A 23,685-nucleotide genomic window follows, 5' to 3' on the forward strand; every position below is an offset into this window, starting at 1 on the left:
CCAGCTCCCCCAGAACCCTTCAGCCCCATCCTTTCATCTCACACCGTCCCTCAGCAAGGCAGTTGCAGCTCCCACAGCCCTGCCATTACAGTTGGAGCATCTCCAGATTCACTCTTCAGAGGACGAGTAGCCAACGAAGCCAACTGACTTCATGACTCCCGTGTTACAAATACATCCGCGCAGGACACGGGCCCCAAGAGCTGTCCCCAGCGCTTGCCTTGGCCTTAAAATACACTTAATGTAAAGAGCAACCCTCCCTCTTCCCAGGATGATTCACTGATCTGGTCCCAGCTCCTATGGCTGCACCGTTTTCCCTTTCCCTCCTGCCCCAAAGCACCTTGAGGAGGTCGAAGACGTCGTCTGCATCCAGGCGGTAGTCGCAGAGGCGGTGCAGGATCTCCACCCGGGTGCGCAGGGGCAGCTCCTGGAAGGTGGACTCCCTCAGGGGATTGGGTTTCCCTTCCTCCAGCTCCCAGCGGTAGTTGATGATGTCCTCCAGGTAGCTGTGAAACGTCTGGGATCTAACCAAGGAAACAAAAAGTCCCACACACTCACTGGAGTTTGCCGCGCCAGAAACACCTGGGCAACCAAGCAACTTGAACAAACACAACACAGACAGTTAACTCTTGAAGGAAAACCATGCCCTAGGACAGCTATGGTTTCTAAAACACAGCAATCTCATTATGTCACCATGGGATTTCACATGATACACACACAGCTTACAGGACGCTGTATTAATGTTATTTCCTTCCAACCTGAAAGAACCAGCTAAGCGTGATCTCACCTCAGCCCTATCCTCTTTCTATCCCAAGGGATAGTGTCTTCTTCTAGCACCAACATCCACCCTCCACTAAAATATGATGCCATCAAGCAGATGAGCCTGATCCCTTTCCACCTCTCCCCATTTCATGCAGACCCTCTTCTTCAGCTTTCTATTTGTTCCTCGCATCTGCCATTCTCAACTCCTGCTCCTCTCTCTGCCTCTTGGTTTCCACGGCTTGGTTCAGTGCCTTGAAACTTTCCATAGCTGATTGTCTCCTCCCGCTTTGCTACCGTGTGCTTCCCATACTCCTGTTGTAGCCCCTATTCCCTTCTCCCTCCCTCCCCAAACGTGCTGCCGCTTTCTGCCCATTCCTCCACCAGTGGCTCTGGCCATTAACCTGGCACAGCCTAGTTAATGCACATGGCTTGGACCTTGCCACACAACAGGGCTCATTCCCAGCGTGAGGGTACCTCCCCCAAACAGGGTTCAGCCCAGAGGACTCTCTCCTCTCTGGTCTCCCAGATGATTGAGCTGAACACTCAAGCTCTTCCTAAACACCGTTACTAAAACGATCTTTCTCATTTGCTAGCTGGGCCGCATTAAGTCCCCTGTGTGTTGCCAACAGTTCACCATATATTTAGACTGGAGATTAGGAGAGGGTTCTTCACTGTGAGGGTGGTGGAGCACTGGAACAGGTTGCCCAGGGAGGTGGTTGAGGCCCTTTCCCTGGAGATATTCAAGGAGAGGCTCGACGAGGCCCTGGGCAACCTGGTCTAGTTGGGGGTGTCCCTGCTGACTGCGGGGAGGTGGGACTAGATGACCTTTGGAGGTCCCTTCTGGCCTGGGCAATTCTATGATTCTATGATATATCCCAAGGAAACACACATTTCTCTTACCTTCATCTGGTATTGAGTGTAAATATCCCCATCTGACACACATTATACTGCTAGTGGAGTTCAAGGCTAAAAGAATTCCTGTCTATATTCTAAGGACACTGAAGTCCTTATTCTGACTGCGGAAAACTTCAGGGGAAGGAATGAAAAAGGGCTGGTGAGGCCATGTGTCCCTAAATATCAAACTTTCTTCAGATCTGTCCATGTCACTTTGAGTCCTGAGACTTGCCAGGCTCTCTCAGCCTGCTCGAGTTGTGTACCCTGAGCACAGCAAAGCAGGGGGACCCCCCCCATGCCCCAGCCATTCTTGCACACACGGGAAGTCCATATGCCGGCAAGAACACCACTGGGTACACATTCCCACCAGCTCTCAAAAAGGCAGCTCAACTTGATAGGTTTTTGGCACAAACGGATTACTCTATATGATTAATGGAACCGTGCCAATGCTACAGAATCCCATTTGCCTGAGAAATTGCTAACTATGACAAAAGCTATTATTTTTGAACAAAGAGATAGAGGAGTGCGATCCAACTGGAATAAGATTGTTAAAAGTCAACAAGAAGTTAGCTATTAGACAGGGGGCTTCACACGTTTGGTAAAGACGGGACTCCTTTGCAAGGACCATGACTGGATGGTGACTGCAAGAACGAAGGAACAGATGCCACAAGATTCCTCAAGCCACGTCCACCTGGCAGCATTCCCCTTCCTCCTCGAGTGGAGATAAGGTGATGCTACCACCCTGCAGATCACTCCCCACCAGCCTGCTTCGTTCTGACGTCAAATGCAAGCTGACCTCCCAGAGATAACTCCTCTCACCGGATGAGTTTTACCAGCTCTCTGGTTGTATTTAACAACAGATGCTTGAATGTACCTGGATCTAGTGCCTTCCGCAGCCTGGAGCTTGCTATTCTCTGCATGACACAAGCAAAGCATTGGTATTTCCAAGTGTCATTGCTTTGCCCCACTAATGTCAGCAATCAAACAAATGCAGCTTGAAACAGTCCGCCACACTCACAAAGTTCAGTCAACGTAATAAAGGGCTGTTTCAAGAAATTTCTGTGCTGTCTCAAGTACTAATTTTAGGGTAAAAACTACAGCTACTCTCCTTTTTTTTTTCTAAAAATATGAACTAATCAGTGCACAGCACACCTACCTGAAGTAGCTGTGCATTCCCACAGTGTCTTCCTCGTATACCTCAAGACCCAATCCAACCTCCAGCAAGGACTTCAACGTAGCAAGAAGAGCAATACTAGATGATCTTTATAGACTTTTTATCTTTAAGAGTGCTATTTGGTCGCACACAGATTAAATATTACATATTTACTGAAGCCATCAGCTTAAAGCAAAAAAAAAAAAAAAAGAGACAGATCTGACTCTAGCTTTCAAGGACAGAAAGAGTGATGAGAATATCTTCTGAAAGCAGGAAAGCCACACTGTATTTGGATGCTTAGTTCGTCATAGAAGGGGAACGACTATAAGCTCTGAGAGAAAGTCCCAGTTTCAGCCTCCTGAGTTCAGTTGTTCAATTCTGTCAGAGCTCAAGGCAGAAGATTATTTCATCAGAACCGGTACAGAGGCTCTGCCTATTTCCAATAAAATTGGCTGAAAAAACAGTTTCCCTAGGATCCTGAAAAACTAGCAGGTGACATGGGATTCCAGGAAGAAGCAACAAAAGTAACAGGATTTTATCTGCTCCTATTTTTGTGGCTAAATTTTTCTCTAACAAAAAAAAAAAGAAAAAAGGGAAAAGCAGAGATCAGACAGATACTTTTACTGCTTGCATGACTTCACTTATCTTGCTCTACCATTTTGACTGCTCTCAAAGAAAACTGATCCAGGAAGCCCCTCAATTCCAGAAGATCATCTGAAATCTTTGCCTATGTAACTCTCATTCCCCCTGGGGACTGGCTCTGTTGACTTAACCAATTTGGTTTGAGTTTGACTTTCACATAAGTGGCTAACACCAGAAATTTCCGCCATCCACCCAGTGTTCGATACATTACAAGCTCTGTTCTCAAGAGTACTTTGAGTTCCTACCCCCATCAATTTTCAAAGACAGCTACTGTGCATTTGTCGCTTTGAATAAGGATAGAAATGAGAACCAGAGATGGGAACCAGATGTCTCCAGGCATTCCCAATCACTCTCAATCTTACCCAATTTATATTTTCCCTCTTTGTGGAGGCTGGCCTCTTTTCTCCAGACAAATGTGGGGTGCTCGTCTTCAACCTGTCTGCCACACCTACGGTTAGTCCGACTTAGCCCGTCTCTAATAAGTTTCCCTTTGAAAAAGGTTTCTGAAACAGCCCCCTTGGTTTGGAGAAGAAAATCTGCAGGCAGAACAGCAATCTGCAAGAACCCTGCCCTTGGGGTTCTTCCCCACACAAAGCAGAAACACTCAGGACTAACTGTTTAGCTAACAGTTACTTGGAGCTAACTAACTTACTACCCGTAAAATTCAAAACCAAGAATCAGATAGGGTCTAGGAGTGGAATGACCTGGATGCAGTCTGTCAAACACCCTTTTTTCAAGCTCACTATTAGGACAGGGATACACCTGCAGGTGTAGCAAGTCCTATAGAGTCTCTGCTGCAATCGAGAACCTCCAAAAACCCTTTTGGAGGTGAGAAGGTGGTAGGGAGAAGATCACTGAGCCGAAGAGAGAGACGTATCTCTTCTGAGCTTCTCAGCACCACTGAGACTTGTAAAAACACTCAACCAATGGAGGCAATATTAGGTCAGCAATGTCCTTTCTCACAAATTGAAATATTCCCAAAGAGGATGAACCGGTACATGGACACATCTTGACTCAGGGCACGTATCCAAAGGAAAATAAACTCTCTCCTGAAAGTAAATTGGGGCTCCTAGAAACAATTTATAACAAAATGTGAGGCCATGGGCCACAACTGTCACTACATCTCAACCACTTTTACCTCCCCCTGCCACACAGCACAAGCATTTTCCATACAGCTCATTAACCAAGGAAAAGTATTACAGAAATCATCTACAAGAGGTCAGAAAAGTTACCTTAGAGTAACTCTCTAACTGTAAAACTTCATCCTTCCCACCGACTGTCCTATTTCCTACCCCAACTTCACTAGCACCATTAATATTTCAGACAAATGAGACAGAGTTTCCCTCGCTTGTCACAACATCCCTTACTTGGCAGTTGCCACCTGATGGGCAAAGCGATTTGGGAAGCTGTGGTGGGGAAGCAGTGGATCAGTACATGTGTTATCTCTGTGATGAATCCCAAACCGATGCAGGTGACTTCTCGTGAGCCCAGTGCAATTCTTCGTCTCGCCCCTGGCTCTGCCCTGAAACCACAGGGTCGTTGTTAGAGGTCCCTACCTTTTTTTGCAGTGTTTAGAAAAGAGTTCAAAGCCTGTGCCTGTGGTTGAAAGTTTTAGTCATACATTGTGGACCTCTATATATACAGAAGGAGATCTGGGGGCCGGGGAAGGATGCGACCTAGCGCGTCAGTGTCAAAGGGGAGGAATAGTGGCAGACGATCCACAAGAGTACCAGCGAGGTTGCAGCTCAAGTTGCCTGTGATCTTTAGTAGCAGCTGCAAAGAAATCTGGGCATAAAAGAAGACGGGAGCAAGTCAAAGGAAGGGGCTCCTCCCCAACACGGGTATCAGCATCCAGAACAGCCAGAGAAACGATACACCCCCTGAGAGCTCAGCGCCGCAGCCCGGCCATCTGCCACCCGGCTGCCTCCCAAAGAGGGAGGTTTCTCTCTGCTCCAGGAGAGGGGATCCGAGGACTCCTCCCCCCATCCTGGCAATCCCAATTCGGCAGCCTGTCTCCGTTGTGGCTTCCCCTGCTCCCAAAAGAGGCACCTTTCCCATCTCCTGGGCTTTTAATCTTGTGGGGCAACGCTCGGCTGTTGAAAAAAGAAGCATGGCCTTAATGCTCCTCACTGTGCCCAGCTCCCCAGAGGGGCTCCTTTGGAAGAAAAGGTGCAAATTTCACGAGGTTGACAGGATATATGGAAAAATCTGGTTGGAGCATCGGGTGAGCACGCTTGGGAGGGGACAGCTGTGCCTAGAGACCCCAGCCCCATAGATAGGCACCCTGTAGGGCAAACTCGATTTGAAATGCCTTCTGGGCAACCCCGGCACTGTTGAGGCTGGAATTAAATGTGTACACACACACACAATTATTTTTTTTTTATCCTCGTGCCCGGAGGAAGCAGTGACTTGTGCTTTTAGTTTTAAAGTCTCCAAAGTAAATAAAATCTTGGCTGGGAAACTGTAAACAAAATCAAGCCAAAAAAACCAAAAGCAAAAACAAACACTGATTCAGTAAGAGAATCCCCGTGTCAATCTGCACTTCCCGCAGGCAGGGTGCCATGGCCCCAGTGTGGAATTACTGTCACAGCACACTTCCCTATCTGGGCTATTGCTGCCAATTTAGTTACAAGCCCTCCCCTCAAAAAAACCCTATCCCCCCTCCCGCCCCCAGCCCCAAACCCCTAAACCTGTGGGAATAAGTATTGGATGAAAAGAAACATTAGGGTAAGGAGCTGGAAATACTGCAGACAAAAGTCTTCTCAATGATGCTCAGATATTGCTGGCACACATAGATAAGCCTTCTGAGAGTTCAGGTTCCAAATAATTGCCTGGACCCACTAGCTAGAATATCTATCATGTTGACAGTGTTTTAAGTCTCTCTGTTTTTTTTTTTTTTCATTTAATTTACAAAATGCAACGGGAGAGTGAATACTGGAACGGTCTTGAGCTAAAACTGCTAGGAAAATGGCAAGCCTGACCTATGTCTTATCCCAGACTGTACATTGTTCTGTACTTGAGATTAAAACCAAGAACCCTGACAAAACCAGAGGACAACAGAGGGCAGGAACAACAATAGACCTCCTCCACCTCCTGCCCAAGAGTAGTATGTGGGAGGAACATGGAAAACAAGACTGGGAGAGCTCAGCTTTTCCCTCAAAGACTATTTAAACGGGAATATAATTATTCCTGTAGTTCCTTTTACACAGTTAGCCAGTAAGAAAAATAATAGAGGCGAAACTTCTGTCTGATAAAAGCTTTAAAAGATGAAAGAACTTGGATTCCCTCAGCCACCCAGCACAAGCCATGCTTTTACAAGGGTCTCAGTAATAAATTAAAAATGACTTCTTGGGCAGCACACAAGAGAACTGGTTTTGCCTCTGTGATCTCTCTAGTTAAAAGAAAAAACAACAACAACAATCAAGGTCTTACCAGAACAGACGTTTTATCATGGAATTAATTTTATGGACTGAAGATATTTCACCTTATGGGCTGGCACCTTTTATGTTCTGAATTGGCAAAAAGGCAGCAGCTTGGTGTTGGGAGTCACTCAGGTGTTAATGAGAGCATTAACTGACAGATGGCATTCAAGATATTTCTCCCCTCTCCAATGAAGACAGCTTCTTTGCTACAGCGGAGATCAGGAAAGCTTAATTCTTAACAAGCGTACAATGCTTTGGCACAAAGGCAAGCCCTCTAGAAGGTAATGGGAAGGATTCAGGGTTTGCTGGGATGACCTCAGTCAAACATCATTAACAGGGTCAGGAGAAGCAAAGCCTATTTCAGAAGAAAAAAATAATGTAAGGGCCCCCATGATCAATCTATGTGGCTTGTCAGAAAGAGAAAGCTTAGGCTGACCTTAGAAGCAATATGAGTTACTACTACCAGCCTGACCTTGAGCTCTCATGTAACAATGGAGACTGTTTTTTTTTTTACTGTATTAATGAGCTTTCTTATCTGAGGTGGGGGAGGAAGCCTTATGGACCAGCTTGTACTTTACCTTCAAACAATTTACCCTACTGAGAAACTAAGGCAAGCATGATGCGGGGGAAAAAAACATACTATCCACTCCATCTGGCGGATGAAAGGGTTGGATAGGTATATTCCCCATTTCCTTTCAAGCTTTCTGTGTGCGACTCACTCCGAAGGCATGCAAGCCATCAGAAAGCACATATTCTTCAGACCATGAGTCAGTTTGTCACCAGGGCAATCAGACTGGCAGAGGCTCAAGGACAACAAGCACCTTGAAGCCCCTCCTCAAAACGCTTCACTGAAGCAGAGCAAAATGACTGAGAAGCTGGAGATACAGGAATCACAAGTGAGTCCAGAGGAGGGCCACAAAGATGATCTCCAATCCATGAAGGGCTGGAGCACCTCTTCTATGAAGTCAGGCTGAGAGAGTTCGTGTTGTTCAGCCTGGAGTAGAGAAGACTCCAGGGACACCTTCTAGCAGCCTTCCAGTACTACAGGAAAGATGGGGAGGGACTCTTTACCAGGGAGGGTAGCCACAGGATGAGGGGTAACGGTTTTAACCTGAAAGAGGGGAGATTTAGATTAGATATCGGGAAGAAATTCTTTACTGTGAGGGTTGTGAGGCACTGGAACAGGTTGCCCAGAGAAGCTGTGTCTGCCCCATCCCTGGAGGTGTTCAAGGACAGGCTGGATGGGGCTTTGAGCAACCTGGTCTGGTGGGAGGTGTCCCTGCTAGGATCTAGGAGCTAGGTGATAACCTAGGAGCTAGGTGATCTTTAAGATCCTTTCAAACCTAAACCATTCTATGATTCTGTGATTTAGTTTCCAGTTCAACCAGCAGCACCACTAACTGCTCCACTGTCCTGCACCACTGGTGGGGACAGACTTCACAAGTTCCAGCCAGGAACAGTCTCGAGGGAAGCAGTAACTCCTGGCCACACCAAATTGGTGACAGACTTCAGCAAGGTCAAACCCTGGCAGAGCCCTTGTGATGGAGGAAACAAACACCCAGGCTCATCCTGCTTTTCAGTGCCTTCTTTTGATTTGTGCCCAGAGAAGACCAGCTGGCCTAAAAGGGGCTGTGAACAAAAGGAGGACAGCTTACATTAATGAACTCTGAATGAGACCGCAAAATTAAACCAGGCTTATCAAGGTTCCAGAGTGAAGTTCTTCTGCCCAGTCAGAAAGATAGCAGAACTTGCTGGAGTACAAGACCATCAAGACATGTACAGGCCTGCCTCTTGGCCTCCACTTCTAGCTAGAACTAGTTTTCTGAATGCTGATACTGCCCAAATCTCAGGTAATTCTGTGGCTTACCTGTGTGGCCATCAGGAGCATTGGCAGTGAAGGAAAGGAGAAAGAAGCTTGAAGAATCAGAGTGTGCATTGCACTGAGCTCTACATACAGTGACTTTTGTCATCACCCTTGCTGAACTTCCTACATTACAACCATGGTTTTGTTTAAAACCATAAGGACAAAAAAAAATAGCTGGTTAGCAAACGTTAAGCAGTGAGTGGCAGCTCTTCCCTGAAGCAGTCTGGTCTAAATCCTGGATTTGGCAGTCTGAAACATGAGTGATCAGAGGTATCCACATCCATAAAAGAACCTCCCAAGTTTTCCACACAAGCAGAGGACAGCAGAGTAAATTCAGCATCCTAGCAATTCCTGTTCCCTGCTCCTCAACTTGTCCACCCCATAATTTGCTTACAGAGCTCAAATGTGGCACTGAGACCACCCCCAAGAACATGCTGAAGAGATGCTCAGAGAAGACATCAGGATTCTGGACCTTTCCTCCAACATTATACTACAAAGTTAGGACAAGAGATTCTCTAGCAGAAGGGCTGCTCAATTTTGCCAAGGAAATCTAATTTACATGGTCAAAATGCCAGGGAATCCACTGCCTTCCTGTGAACTCCTTTAATGTGAACTCCTAAACTGTTCATGCTTAGGAGAGGAAAAAAATCAGCTAAGAAAAACCAAGGTTGTCAGCAGTTCAGAATACTCCATTCCTGCTCCTTGTCTTCCTCCATCTTACCTCACACGATATTCCATACAATAAAAACTGGGGAAGCTGGAAGGGGAGCTGGCAGATATGCTGTATCCCACAGAGAAGCAGAATAGGAACAGCTATGGAGCGGGGCAGTGTCTCCAGGGAGGCAGAGAGAATGGAGAGCTGATGTGGGCTGTCTAGTCTAATAAGGGATCACACCACAGGAGCATGTGCTGGCTTGACAGAAGCAAGTGCAGCCACTTAACCTGGGTATGACAGCTGAAGTGGGAGCGTTGCTTTGCTACCCCCCAAAAACGGGGAGCACGAAGGAAGAAGGGGAAGGCACAAAGTCACCACAGCTGCCCCCAGGTTCCAGGTCTGCTCACCCAGGCTTCTCCCCCCAGCCACAGCAGAAAAACTGAGCAACCAAGGAAGATTCCAGCTCGGGCTTTTTAGCACTACCAACCCACACTCACCAACTCTTGAATTAGATGGAGATGCCATTTTACACGCTGTGAGCTGATGTGTGCTGCCTTCTACCCCTTTTCCCCTCATACGAGGGCCAGGAGGCACCAAATCCACCCCTCCAAAAGGAGACACCAGCTGTAGGAACTGAACTCATCTCACACAGCAGAGTGGCAAAAGGGCATGCTCTGATCTTCCCCAGCTGCCTGTAGTCCACGATTCTCCTGTGATTCTGCTTTTATCTAACAACCCCCCCATGCATGACACAGCCACCGGGGGTGACTTGTTTGTTATTTTGCTGAGGGAAGGCAGAAAAGCAGCAGAGATACTGGTGCAGATACAGTACTGTCCCACATTGGCCTCTTCTGGAAAGGCTCTTTCCTTAGGCTGGCAAATGCCAGGGACAGGCGGGAGTGCTGAGATAAGTGTCTATTTGATCTTCTCTTCCCCATTCACCCTGGGTTTTTCACTGCTTTATGTTCACAGAACGCCAAGGCAGCTAATCAGTGCTCTGTGACCCCTGTTAATTGAGCTGTGTGAGAGAAAGGCAGCACCGGCAGGAGAAATCACACATACCTGTTACTTTGAACTGTCCTGTCATTTTCTGTCTCCCTGTTTGCAGGAGCTCCAAGCACCCTTCTGTGAGCCAAGGCTGCTCTATTTTCATCGCCATCCCTAGGATCAGCAGGAGGGGCCACAAAGTGCTTCGTGTGGTTGTCCTTCCTCCAACACCTCAAGGTACAGGGAAGCAACAAAGAGGCACCTTGTTGTTGCTTCTCCTTCTGTGTGAGAAGGTGAAAGTGATTTTTGGTGAAGGAAATACAGTCTGAAGGTGCTGATGGGCCTTCTTCAACCTACGCTAAAACTGCTCTTATCTGCCTCTCTGTTGCTCCCCCTCTCCCTCCCCACCACAACGCCAGGAAGAAGCGAGCAGATGCCCAGCATCCATCTCCCTGTCTCAAGAGACCAGCAGCCTATTGGGCCAAGCAAGCAGGAGAAAGAAAGCAATTGGTGTGAAGATGGTGAAGCATTGGAGGACAGAGGGGTTGGATTTGCCAAGCCTGGTGGATTATGCAGTACTTGGAGGATAAGGAAGACACATATGGTTAACTAGATGCATACTGGGCGTGGGGGCCTGCATTTGATTTTTAGGTAGGAGCACGGCTGCTTGTGTGCTTTTGTTGTTTGATTAGGGAAAAGAAGAAATAAGAATACGAGCAGTAATAAAACCAGAGCAGCCAGAAACATCTCCAACAACAGCTGAAGCTTCTAAAGGAAGAGAAAGTCCTGGGGGCAAAGGGGATGAGCAGGAGGATGCATACGCTGCCCAGATTCAGGGAATGTTAACAGAATTAAAATAAAACTTAAAATGTGATGACTGCCTGTTTGTTTTTCAACCAACCCTTCCTTCAAACTCGGCGAGTCTCTGCAGTCTCCATGAAGTGGAAGATTTGTGCTCTCTCAATGCAGAGAGGGTTTTGGGGCACTGATATGGACAGAGAAGCAGAAACCCCTTCCCCCACTACTGAAGCTGCAATTTGAGTGAAAACTGATAATGACAAATCAATGGGTCAGTTGACTGGATAAAAAAAGGGAGGAAAATAATTCTGCTAAAAGATCCTGAAACATCATTGTGGTGAACAAACAGCATTGCTATATATATTTCTGAAACATGACTTGAGGTAGCAACAGATGGAAATAAATTATTTTTTACCTTGAATGAATACAAAGCAGAGATGATTTGAGACAGTTTTAAAAATTATCTTTTTCCTTAACTATAACTGCATAAATACAATTAACGAAGTGTGATTATGCTATTGTCCACGGGCATTGTTGGGTTTGACTCAGGATGACCACGTTCACACCAAAGGTGTTTTTAAAAACACCTGCCCAGCTTTACCATAATATTAACCCCTCTGTACTTCACCGATTATTCAATTTTACCTTTAAGATGCTACCCTGAAGCCATTAAAGGATACAATAACAAATCAGTTGCCTTCAGTGTGATGTACAGAGGAGAGCAGCAAGGGGAGGTTTAAACCCCAAGAGGAAACCAGCTCTGTAATCAGCCACTAAGATGCATTTTCCTACCTACCACTGTGTTGAAACATGCACCACGGCTCCAGAATGGAGGAAAGTAGATGATACGGCAGCTACTCTTTCTCTCCTTGCCTAAAAATAGAGACCTCAGTTCCTTGAGACATGGCTGAAATTGTAAAATACTGTACATCTGGAAATACATAGGAACCTCCAGAAAACTCCTGGCAAGACAGTCTGTCAGATATCCTGCCTGTCTGAATAGGAAGAAGACTTGAATGTCTGTAAAGCAATATGTGGCTTCTGTTCCTTTATCAGAGGTTGCACTGCACAGTCCTTCAGTCATAGAGGAGACAAAATGCATGTCCCCAGCAGTGTCAGCCACTCTTTCCCTGCCTTGAGGAATCAATCTGTTGAGCTGAGAGAGCCCAAGAAATAGGCAATATCAGTTACCAAAGCTTACTCAGAAAGGGAGGCAGTGCTGGTACTAGAACATAGAACCACAGAATTGTTTAGGTTGGAAGGGACCTTTAAGATCAGCTAGTCCAACCTTCAACCTAACTCTGACAAAACCAAAAAATCACATCTCTGATGCCATCACATATTACATCTAAGGTGGAAAGGATCAAGAAAAGAAGTGATCCCACCCCAAGCACCTAAGATAAATTAATGACAGAACTGAAAATGTTTCTGTACCGTGCCTGGAGAAAGTCTGGTGTCAAGCTAACGTGTGATACTGTGGGAGGATACAAGGGAGGCGTCTAAGTGTATGTCACCTTTTACCATGTGATGACATTGATCTTGTCTGGGGAGGGGCCAGGTAAAATGGCTTTCATTAAGCAATTAATTCCCTGGCATCCTGGTGAGTAGGGTAAGAGAGCTGAGGAGAGTCGGAGCCCAACAATTCCCTGTCCAAGAAGATCTATCACGGCAGTTAGACTGGGAACGCGAATTTCTCCCTGACAGTATGCTCAGATGAAGTGGTAAGAATCTCCTGAGATCCTGAAGCGCAGAGTTTTCTGACAGGCTCAAAATCAGGAAATGAGTAACAGATGCCACTGGCAAAAAGCAGAATGGCAGGAGGCAGAAGAGAGGTCCTGAGTCCCAGAGCCAAGAGCGGGGTGTGCGCTGAAGGCACTGGAGCTTATGCTGGTACCAAAGGACAGGAAGATAACGGTGACGAGGTGTCATGATGATCAGCACTGAAGCTGGTGGTACCAGTGCACAAGACAGAGGTGCAGAGTAGGAAAGCCAGCTGAAGGAAGAATGCTGCTGATCTGCAGGGCACAGCTTGTCTCCTGGTGATGCGCTAAGATCACCAAGAGAAGACTAAGCAATACTGATGCCAAACTGGAGACTTCACAGGCACATCAGCAGGCTTGATGACACTGACAGACTTAATGGCATCACTAAATTATGTCACTTTTTGGATGCAATGGAAAAGCAAAGAACCTAGTTTCTCCTCAGAGCACATTCTCATGAGGTAATTAATCTGAGAGACATCAGTTCCCGCAGTCAGTTTTTGAGCTCAAGAGCAATTCCTGGGCCTCAAACCAAAACCGTCTGACCTCACATCTCTGATGCCATCACATATTACATCTAAGGTGGAAAGGATCAAGAAAAGAAGTGATCCCACCCCAAGCACCTAAGATAAATTAATGACAGAACTGAAAATGTTTCTGTACCGTGCCTGGAGAAAGTCTGGTGTCAAGCTAACGTGTGATACTGTGGGAGGATACAAGGGAGGCGTCTAAGTGTATGTCACCTTTTACCATGTGATGACATTGATCTTGTCTGGGGAGGGGCCAGGTAAAATGGCTTTCATTAAGCAATTAATTCCCTGGCATCCTGGTGAGTAGGGTAAGAGAGCTGAGGAGAGTCGGAGCCCAACAATTCCCTGTCCAAGAAGATCTATCACGGCAGTTAGACTGGGAACGCGAATTTCTCCCTGACAGTATGCTCAGATGAAGTGGTAAGAATCTCCTGAGATCCTGAAGCGCAGAGTTTTCTGACAGGCTCAAAATCAGGAAATGAGTAACAGATGCCACTGGCAAAAAGCAGAATGGCAGGAGGCAGAAGAGAGGTCCTGAGTCCCAGAGCCAAGAGCGGGGTGTGCGCTGAAGGCACTGGAGCTTATGCTGGTACCAAAGGACAGGAAGATAACGGTGACGAGGTGTCATGATGATCAGCACTGAAGCTGGTGGTACCAGTGCACAAGACAGAGGTGCAGAGTAGGAAAGCCAGCTGAAGGAAGAATGCTGCTGATCTGCAGGGCACAGCTTGTCTCCTGGTGATGCGCTAAGATCACCAAGAGAAGACTAAGCAATACTGATGCCAAACTGGAGACTTCACAGGCACATCAGCAGGCTTGATGACACTGACAGACTTAATGGCATCACTAAATTATGTCACTTTTTGGATGCAATGGAAAAGCAAAGAACCTAGTTTCTCCTCAGAGCACATTCTCATGAGGTAATTAATCTGAGAGACATCAGTTCCCGCAGTCAGTTTTTGAGCTCAAGAGCAATTCCTGGGCCTCAAACCAAAACCGTCTGACCTGGACATTTCTGAGCTCAATTTAACAAAGAGATGTACCTTCATCCCCCCCCAGGTAGGGGGCCAGATTTTTTTGTCAGCCTTGCAAAGGAAGTCAGACAAAGGTAGGAGGGTCCCTGGGCAGGGTGAAACGCTGATCCTGAAAGGCGCTGATCAGTGAGTGAAACTCCTCCAGTCCCCACATGGATGGATGCCTCCCAGCACCCCTCAGGAATTCAGAGTGCTGCATTCTTCTCTGCCCAGTTCTTCCCCAAGGCTTATCAGACACAGAGGATGGGAATCACTTATAGGAATAACGATCCCATAGTCAAGACAGTGTCTGAAGCCTGAGGGCTTCTGCATTGCTTCTGTGTCAAGCACCTTCAGCTTGGAATAACAAAAGGCAATCTCTTGAAGGATCAAAAGGAAAACAAAAAGAACCAGTGTTAAACTATTTATTAACTAACCCAAGAACTAGTTACCGGTTGTTAGATACAATAAAATGGAAAAGAGAAGGATCTGGGTGCTCAAGAAGGAAATAAGTACCTTGGGAGAAGCCAACTCTGTCAGTCAGTGTGGGGTGGGATTTGGGCAAACACTGGTGTGGGGTGAGAGGCTTGGCAAGATGCAGGTTGCAGGCTACTGCTTCAAAGGGTTCTGCTGAAGGAGACTTTGGCTCATGCACGCTGGAGGTATAGCCAGCACATACTGATCTGACTTGGAAAAGACACGCAGTCCTTAAGGGAAGGATCTCGACTGCCACACAAACACAGTGAAGTGTGAGAATTGCTGCTGTGCCCTCTGCTCTTGCCACACGCTGCCTCCATGTGCACACTTTGACTCTTAAGGCACTGACTTTCCCCCCTCCCTTTGTTTTGTCTTATTCTCTGTGATCTTGACAACCAGCCACGCAGCACATACCCAACAAGTTACTCCAGATGTGATGAAATGAAGATCAAGCCATAGTAGTCTCCACCTCAGGTTGGATGAACACAGCCTTCTGGATGGTCCGGAATAGAGGAACATACCTAGAGCCCAACTTCACATTGGGAACAGATCTGGTAAGACAACAAGGGCTTTGGTTGCTCTGTGATGGCATTTCACTTCTCCTATCAATTACTTTCACCTATATCTAACCAGGCCTTCAATCCATGCTTGCCAATTTTCATCCACATGCTTCTTCCTTTCTACTACTGTTATTTGATGGTGACATTCTTTCTGAAGAGTAGATCAACCCCTGGGAGTTGGAGCTGCTTAACTTATGAAAAACTCAAATACATCTCCTATATTCTGAAAGGGAAATAGGAATGAGGCTCACTGTGCCCCACATTCATGCTGGAAGAGGATCATTACTTACTATTCATTCCTGGATCCTTGAAGAACAAGTGAAGCCAGCTTAATGCTGCATTGTTCCTTCCTAGTGCCCATCAACAGAAAGCATGCTCCCGATTCATAGCCATAAGGAAAGACAACAGTATTGCTCTGCCATAAGGTCTTCTGATTATTTAGGGGCTGTAGAGAAGACCTTAGGGTATTACAGTGATGATGAGCACTGTGGGGAAGAAGCTAGAGTTACTGTCTTGATGTTGATGGGGAAATAGGACACATGCGTGTATTATGGCACTAATCCATATGAAACAAGCCATTATGTGCCTTGCTGCTCCTAGAAAAATGCTTAATGTGGGAGAAGGGAGGCTCTTCTGAGGAAAAAAAACCTAGTGTGGGGTTGCCTTGAAGCAAACAAACTTGTCAAATTCATTACTTACAACCAGCCCCACAGATCACAAGTTCCTGGGGACAAGGATAAACCCAAGTTTTTGCAGATAAATGAATTGGTCCTAAAGAAGTTCCTTTTGAGATTCATTTCAGAACAGATTTTTCATCTTCTTTTCTCCAAAGTTTAAACTACTACAGTGGTTGAACCAGAAGTGAACTAAAGAAGGATGGAAGGTAAGAAGAGATAAAACCTAACAGTACAGGTGACTTAGAACAAAGACTGATGTGACAACACCAAAACATCGTAGTGGCTTAGCAGCTGGCCAGCAGCCACTCCAGCTATTCATCAAGATCACTGGGCTAAAATGCTCCAAGAAAATAATTTCAGAACTTCTGCAATGTCCACCCTTGGGCTAAAAATTGGTTTCCACACCTGGCTGAGGTGCCGGGATGTGACCTGCAACCATGCTGGAGGAAAAATCCTGCACATGTAATTGGGAGCATCACTATTTTGAAATACAAGTCCCAGAAGTGAGGACAAAGGTTTCATGTAGAGAGAAATTTTTCTTCATCATTGCTTTTTTCCTCCTCTCTGGAGTACTTGGTTTGCAACATCAATAACTTAAAAATACAGCTGTCCATTTCATATTTCAAACTCTGACATTGGCATGATGACATCATTGCGGTCTCCAAGACCTTTCACTGCCTGTACCCTATTCATCCTTTTAAGTTTAGCCACCTATTCCTCCCTGTCAGTGTTTCACATAACTCCCTCTCCCCAGCTATCCAATCTATGTCTCTCATCCATCTGCCCTGACAGTAACAGCACAGCTTTCACGCTCTCCTTTTCTTCCACCATTTTCATTCCTTGTTCTCCACCACGTCTATGGAATAGTACTTCCAGAACATGCTACCAACTTTTCTTCAAATTCTTCTTTAAAGATTCATTTTATCCATTTGAGAATCAAAGACATTTACTTAGCTTTATTTATGCTTGAACTCTATAATTTTATTCCACTGTGCTTCTCGTTAATCTCTGAATGACCGTGTTATTTTACTCCTGTAATCTCATCCTTCCTTTCCCAACATCTGCCAGCTGCCTCATTTTCACTTTTTACCCTTTAAAAGGCTCACCTTGCGTGGTTTGGCTATTATTATAATAAATATTAATATTAGATTCAAGATGAGCAATGTAGCCACTTCATCTCCCTTGCCCCCTCGTGGTATCTCCTGCGCCAACGATACGGGGTCGATCCCAGAGGCCATCCACCAATCTCCATGATGTATGCAAGGCAGCACTTCTTAAAAGTCAGACTGTAAATAATGCTGATCTTGTTGATATTCACTTGGCATTCACGAATATGATTCTGAGTTAGTGAGGTGGCCGGGCCATTAGTGAGTTAGCTTTGTGGCCGGGCCATTGAAACAGTTGTTATAATCAAGGTCACAACTGCAAGAGCTGGCTGTTAAAACTCTTTCCAAGAGGTGTTGGCCCCCAAGTCTGCTGTGACTGAGCTTAGGCTGGCTGCCCTACATATTATGGCCTGGCCTCAAGTGCTGAATTCATTCAGATTGTCTTAGTACCTTGGCTTAGCTATTCCTACAGCTTCGTTCACCACAGTACCCATAAAACTTGGCATTGGTTTGCCAGCTATCCCAGTTGACCTGCCTGCCACCTTATCCCCTAGACCAGACCAATACATAGTGGTTCTTAAAGAACACAGTTCATGTAGTCACGTGTAGCAGGGCAGTTTCAAGATGTTAAGTGTTTTATTGAGGGCACTCCTACCAAAGCATGAGGCCTGGGGTAACCCTTAAAAGCATCCTGTAAAGACACAGTCCACACAGAATGAAGGACATGGATGGGCAAAAGTGAAAAGCAGAGGAAAGAAGTGAAATATTCAGAGCTATTAAACACAGTCCTCAGAAATGGGCATTCTTCCCCAATGAGTTAGAAGATTTCAGATTATCCCGTATCTCTTTCTGATTATAGCTCAAATAAATGATTACCAAACAAGCATTAGAAAACAAGCAGAATAGAGGCAGTACTCTTGATTGGCAATGCAACAAGTAGGGAACACAGCTCTTCAGATGCCATACTGGGAGTATTTCTCAATGCCACCACTAAGGATACGAAAGAAATAATTAAGACAATTGCAGGGGAAGGAAGAGGAGTTGCAGAATATCTCCTTATTATCCATATTAGAACAAGCCAGGCACAAACTAGAAGCCAAAGACTCCAAGGTTAGTTTGCAGATCCAGAAAGAACTTAAGGTGGGTGCAAAACAGACGATCCACTTGGGAAAAAAAATTCCAATGCATTAAGGAAAGAAATAACAACAACAAAAAAAAATTGAGGTTCCTAAGGAACCAAATGCTGTCTATAGTGCCACAGAAGTCAATTAGATAGCTTTCAGCTACAGTGAGGGACCAATCTCCTGGGCTATAATTAAAAAAAAAAGTCTAATGGGGCATAGGCAAGAGCAGAGGTATTGTTTTTCTTCCTCCTCACTTTCTGGAACCTTTACCCATGTTGAAAAAAACCAAAAAAACCCAAAAAATAAAATATGTTATAAGAAAAAGCGATTAAAATGTTTTTCAAGAGACAATAGCAGCACACAAAACACGTCTCCCAATAAGAAATATGATAAAGTCATTGAAACTTTTTATGCCATCACATCAGAAAAATAGCAAAAATGCAATAACAGAGCAGTGAAGAATGAGTTTCACCCAGAGAAATGCTGAACAGCAGGAGCTTTTCTGGATTATTTTAGTTGAGTGTACACATCCATGTCACACCATCACTTCTTACTTAAAAACAGCTGCAGAAGGCTCCTGCTGCGGCTGTTGCCGTTAGCTGAAGCTCTGATCTTCCTGTCTTGATACAAGTCATCAAGTCGCATTTCCTGCTGGAATTAAAGTGGCAGCCCCTAGGGACTGTGCAGCTGCCCAATTTATATCAGAGAGAATCTGAAGCAAGCACCAGCATTTTTTCAAACTGCTTAATTTTTATTTATTCTTTATAAACCCCCAGTTCTATGAAGAGTTTTCTCCCTCCTCACTCCCTGCTGTCCGGGCAGTTGCATTTTGAAACAATTAAAAGACAACATAGACATTTCAAAGCCTGTGCACAAAAGCTAGAGGCAGGGGAAAAAATGTATGGGTAAACTCACTGGCATCAAGCTAAATGGTGCCTGTAGCATAAAACTGAGCAGAGAGATCATACAAAAAGCTTCAAGGATATTAGTTATTAGGCGGTTAACAGCTAGGCGGTACGGGTGGTATATGACAGCTACTCATAGAACAACAAAAGCTGCAGATCATGGCACAAAACTATTTTGGGTCAGAGCAAAAAGAAGAAAGCCACAGCGAAACTGTCCTGGCCAAGCGCTCAAACCACCCAGTGACAAGCAAGGACAGCTACGGGGTCATCGCTGAAGATGCTAGAAGCAAGAAGTGCAGATTCCCATCTTTTTTTCTGTTCTATACTTCTACAGTGCTTAACACAGCAAGAACCAGGTCAACAAAGAGTGCTCCTAACAGCTATTATAGGCTATGAAAAATAAGAATTTGGAGAAGATCCTGTGGCCTACCATTAAGTAGTCTCTGAAGTTAAACACAGATATCCATAACTCAAAGAAAGTTTTAGGTTACGAGACATTCAACTCTCCTTAGCCATCAAGCAGGGTAAAAACCAGTCTCTCTCATATGTAATTCCTTTTTTTTTTTTAAGAAAAAAAAAATCTGTCGTAAAGAATATCAAAACCAAGGCAAAGTTGCTCTTTCAAAACTAAGAATGACAGAACCCTACAAAAGAATTAATGTAATTTTTTGAAAAAAGAATAATAAGCAAATCAAAGTGGAGTATGTTAAATTGTGCATTAGAAGGGCTCTCAGCTAGGTTCCACTTCCAAAATTACTTGAGAGCACATTATAATTAGCAAAGGTATGTGACAGTTTTATACCCCTCTATGATGCATGATTAAAGCCAGGCAGCCCAGGTCAGCCGCAAGTTCTGCCCGCCGTCAAAACAGATGTGACAAGAACTACAAGCTGCTCCCAGATGGACTGTGAGAAAGCATAGACAGATGACATTTTGGCCATCAAAGACGTAAGACACGATACAAAACTAATTAAACCTCGGAGAGGTAGGTAAACTATGTTTTATATGAGGTTATATGAAGCATCTTGTGCTTGAGCCTCAGTGCTCCAGCCCAAGAACAAGGATGAGAACAAGCTCCTACCTTCCCCTCCGAGGTACAACAGGGAGAGAAGTTTATAACCTAAAGATTAACAGCTCACAGCCTCGGCATGAGGATGTGGAGCAGAAATGAGCAGAGAAATTGCTGCTGTAACGCCACTGTGATGGTCTGTGGAACTGCTGATTTTTCCCACATGAGACAGGTACTTACTACCCATCCGCGACACAAAAATACAGAGCCCTGACCCACGGTGAAAAGTCAATTCTAAACTCAGCACAAATTCCACCTCTTACATTTGCATATCTTTGTCTGCTGAGCACTCAAAAGATCAATTAGCGCCTCAAGTCCTTACCATTAACTGGGGACAAACTAGGTATGGTAGAGAAACTGTGCATTAGCCGAAGCCTATGACTCTTGAACTCAGGTTAGAGGGAACAAAGGTGTTGGAAACAAATGTGTAAGGAACACGGAAAATGTTAGGCTTTAAAAACACACATTCATTTTGGATAAATATTCCATGGCTGGTTTGAAAGCATGAAACAAACAGTGGGGCAAGTTTGTTTCTCAGAAGTGTATGCAAGCCATCGTTTTTATTCTCGTTTCTCTATACATTTCCAAGTTTAGACTATGCCTCAGTGCTTCTTCCTTCATGACATCCCTCTCCATACAGCCCCTTTCCCTCTGTTTCCAGGCAGCTTCCCCCATTGATTCCTCTGCAGTGCTTCAGAGACCAGCTCCCTAACCTCCCAGTGGCTCCAGGCAGTTTTCCTGCTATATTCCTTCAGCCATTTCCACCCTGCTGCTCCTGCTGTGCACTTCTCCCCCATCTCCTCTGCAAAAAGGCCTTTTCTTGTTATTGTCCTGCCCATGAGGGCATCCCCTTCTACAGGAGGTGCTGCGCGTTTCTCCTTCAGGCACCTTGTGCTTTCCCTGGCGCAGACGTTCGGGTGAGGTGTAAGTTCTCACAGCTTCACTACATGCCTTCGCACTCCTCCATTTCCTACAGCACCTCTCGTGCGTGGACAGACACCCAGCAACAGCTACGTAGGCACCTACCCATGCTGCACGAAGCCACGGGTGGGTTACCAGCTCTTCCTTCTACCAACCACATTACCTCCTTGCAGCTTTTGCATCTCCGAGTTAACCAAAACCATATTTACACAGGCACAAAGTGGTTCCTACACGAGATGCTGAGTAATTACACATTGTTGAGCTGCCAGGGAACTGTGCATGAGTGTATGTGGTATGTGTGCGTGTGTAACCTTCCCTGGACAGATGGACAACTTGCCAATGCCCAACAACTCACCCGTGATTCATCCCTGATTTCAGTAAGTTAAAACAGCTGAGAAAGAGGAGACAATCAAACCGTGCAGTTGCTAAGTGGACACTTAGATCTGGAGAGATTAGGAGAACCTCGCAATCTTGAATTTATGAAATTTATCAAAGACATATTTTTCCCTGCTTCTACACGGGTGAGCCGGTTAAGGCGGTCAAAACACTTTAGTCACTACTTGCTGGGTTTTCTGGTATGAAGAAATAAACTTGCTGCATGTTTATAAGCAAGATGATATTGCTCTGTGGTTATTTTGGTGAAGGAGCTATACAGGATGGCAGTCCCTTCACAATCAAGCTTCTCATCACATCAGTTTCATTCAGAGACAGTAAACACAGTGCAGCTGCCTGGTTCAGGTCCCGATACACACTTATGCTGAACGTCAACCCAGCAGGGCAAGAAAATCTACTGAAGCGCCAGATATAGCTAAAAAAATAAACTACATAAAGTTTGTTGAACGTAATCAGTTAATTTGAAACAGAGCTTGCAATGCAAGCACCTATATTTATGCCAATGCACCAGTCTAAGCCTCTGTGCAAGAGGAGAATCTTAGGGAGCAGCCTAACACCTCTTCTAAGCAACTGCAAACGTTGCCAAGCTGCCTTCATCTCCACGATTATGCTTTGCTGGTACTATGATTCACAGAAGAACAAGTAAAACACACCACAACAAGCCTTCGTTATCACTGGGAGCACATTCACTGCATCTCCAAAGAATGATGTTCTATAGTTGTAATCCGCCTGGGAGGTTACTTTGGTGGACACTAACGAAGTGTCTCCGGATGTTGAAACATCAGGAGAACATGCCAAATTGCTTTCCAACATCCTGCAAGTGAGCCAGTTCCAACGCTCCTCTTATTTCCAAGAAAATAATTACAGTTGTCCCTCCGTAAAGCAATGGGATCTCCCATGTCAGTGAGGTGGCTGCAGAGCAGCACGTTTTATTCCATACAACACATATAAAATGTTAAAAACATATGTGATCATTTAAAGACTTACTGTGATATCACTAATTTGACCAAACAGAGCGCAGAGCACAACAGCAGATGTGAACGTTCACTGGATGCTGTAGAGCTACAAGCAGATCTGCATGGGATCTGAGCAAACAAGTTCGCTTAACGATGGGTCCGTACAATTAAAAACCTGCAACTCAACCCAAGAGGAGCTGGAATTCCCTTCCACTCCGTGAAGCATCTGGCCTGATTGCTGGTGGCTGCCGATCACCGCCACGTCATGGCTCTAAAGCCGTGAAACATCCCCGCGACCGCGTTAATTAGCTCCCCTTGCAAAGCGCTTAAGCCATAGAGCGAGGTTACTCACGTGATGTCTCTGCGCTGATAGCAACCTTGAAGAAGGCAGGCGATCAGGTCACTGATAAACTCCACATCATCCCTGTGAAGAGCAGCTTCCAGTTCCTAATGAGCAGGGAGAGAAAAAAAAAAAAAAATAAAAATTCCAACCATCAGACTAATTCCTTAAAATTTACTGCTGGCTGATCAGGACCGAAAAGACCCAAGCAGCCTCAAGCATGTGTAGAGCAGCAGAGCATACGCTGGGTAAGGCGACCTTCCCCTTCATTAAAAATACTGCTACTACTACCTCTTTGCTGCAGGAGTTTATGGGAAGACCTTGAAAGGCTTTTACCGAATGTCACTCTCCAGCCAGAAGACTAATGCTTTTGTCTGGAAACAGGAAAAATAGGGTTCAGTGAGGTTGAGATGCTACAGCCTAATAAGAAACCCATGATTTTCTCCCATGTTCAGCTGATGGGCAGGAATCAACAGTTTAATTCTCCTGCTTTGCTTTCCACTCACCAAGGCTGGTGAGTTCATTTAAAAGATGTGCTCAGAAAGCTCTAAAAGCCACTTACAGAGAGAAGTAGCAGTTTCAGATGGATAGCCAGAAATGGCTGAAAGCTAGCAAGCAGATGCCTCAAAGAAAAGCAGGCATTTTGATTATTTAACTTATTTCTCTTTGGTTTTGTTCTT

General features: G+C 45.3%; 1 protein-coding gene across 2 annotated transcripts in view; it reads right to left on the reverse strand.

Annotated features, from left to right (window-relative positions):
* The window catches only part of CECR2 (cat eye syndrome chromosome region, candidate 2), a 109,159-nt gene that overhangs the window by 33,157 nt on the left and 52,317 nt on the right, over positions 1 to 23,685 (reverse strand). For both annotated transcript variants that reach the window (XM_014937498.1, XM_014937499.1), the window contains exons 2-3: positions 23,018 to 23,112; positions 338 to 521 (exon numbers count right to left, since the gene is read on the reverse strand). The gene's annotated coding sequence lies outside the window, so the exon portion shown is untranslated. The remainder of the gene's footprint in view (positions 1 to 337; positions 522 to 23,017; positions 23,113 to 23,685) is intronic.

The sequence above is a fragment of the Calidris pugnax genome, unplaced genomic scaffold, assembly GCF_001431845.1.
Source record: "Calidris pugnax isolate Ruff unplaced genomic scaffold, ASM143184v1 scaffold1, whole genome shotgun sequence".
Taxonomy (NCBI): domain Eukaryota; kingdom Metazoa; phylum Chordata; class Aves; order Charadriiformes; family Scolopacidae; genus Calidris; species Calidris pugnax.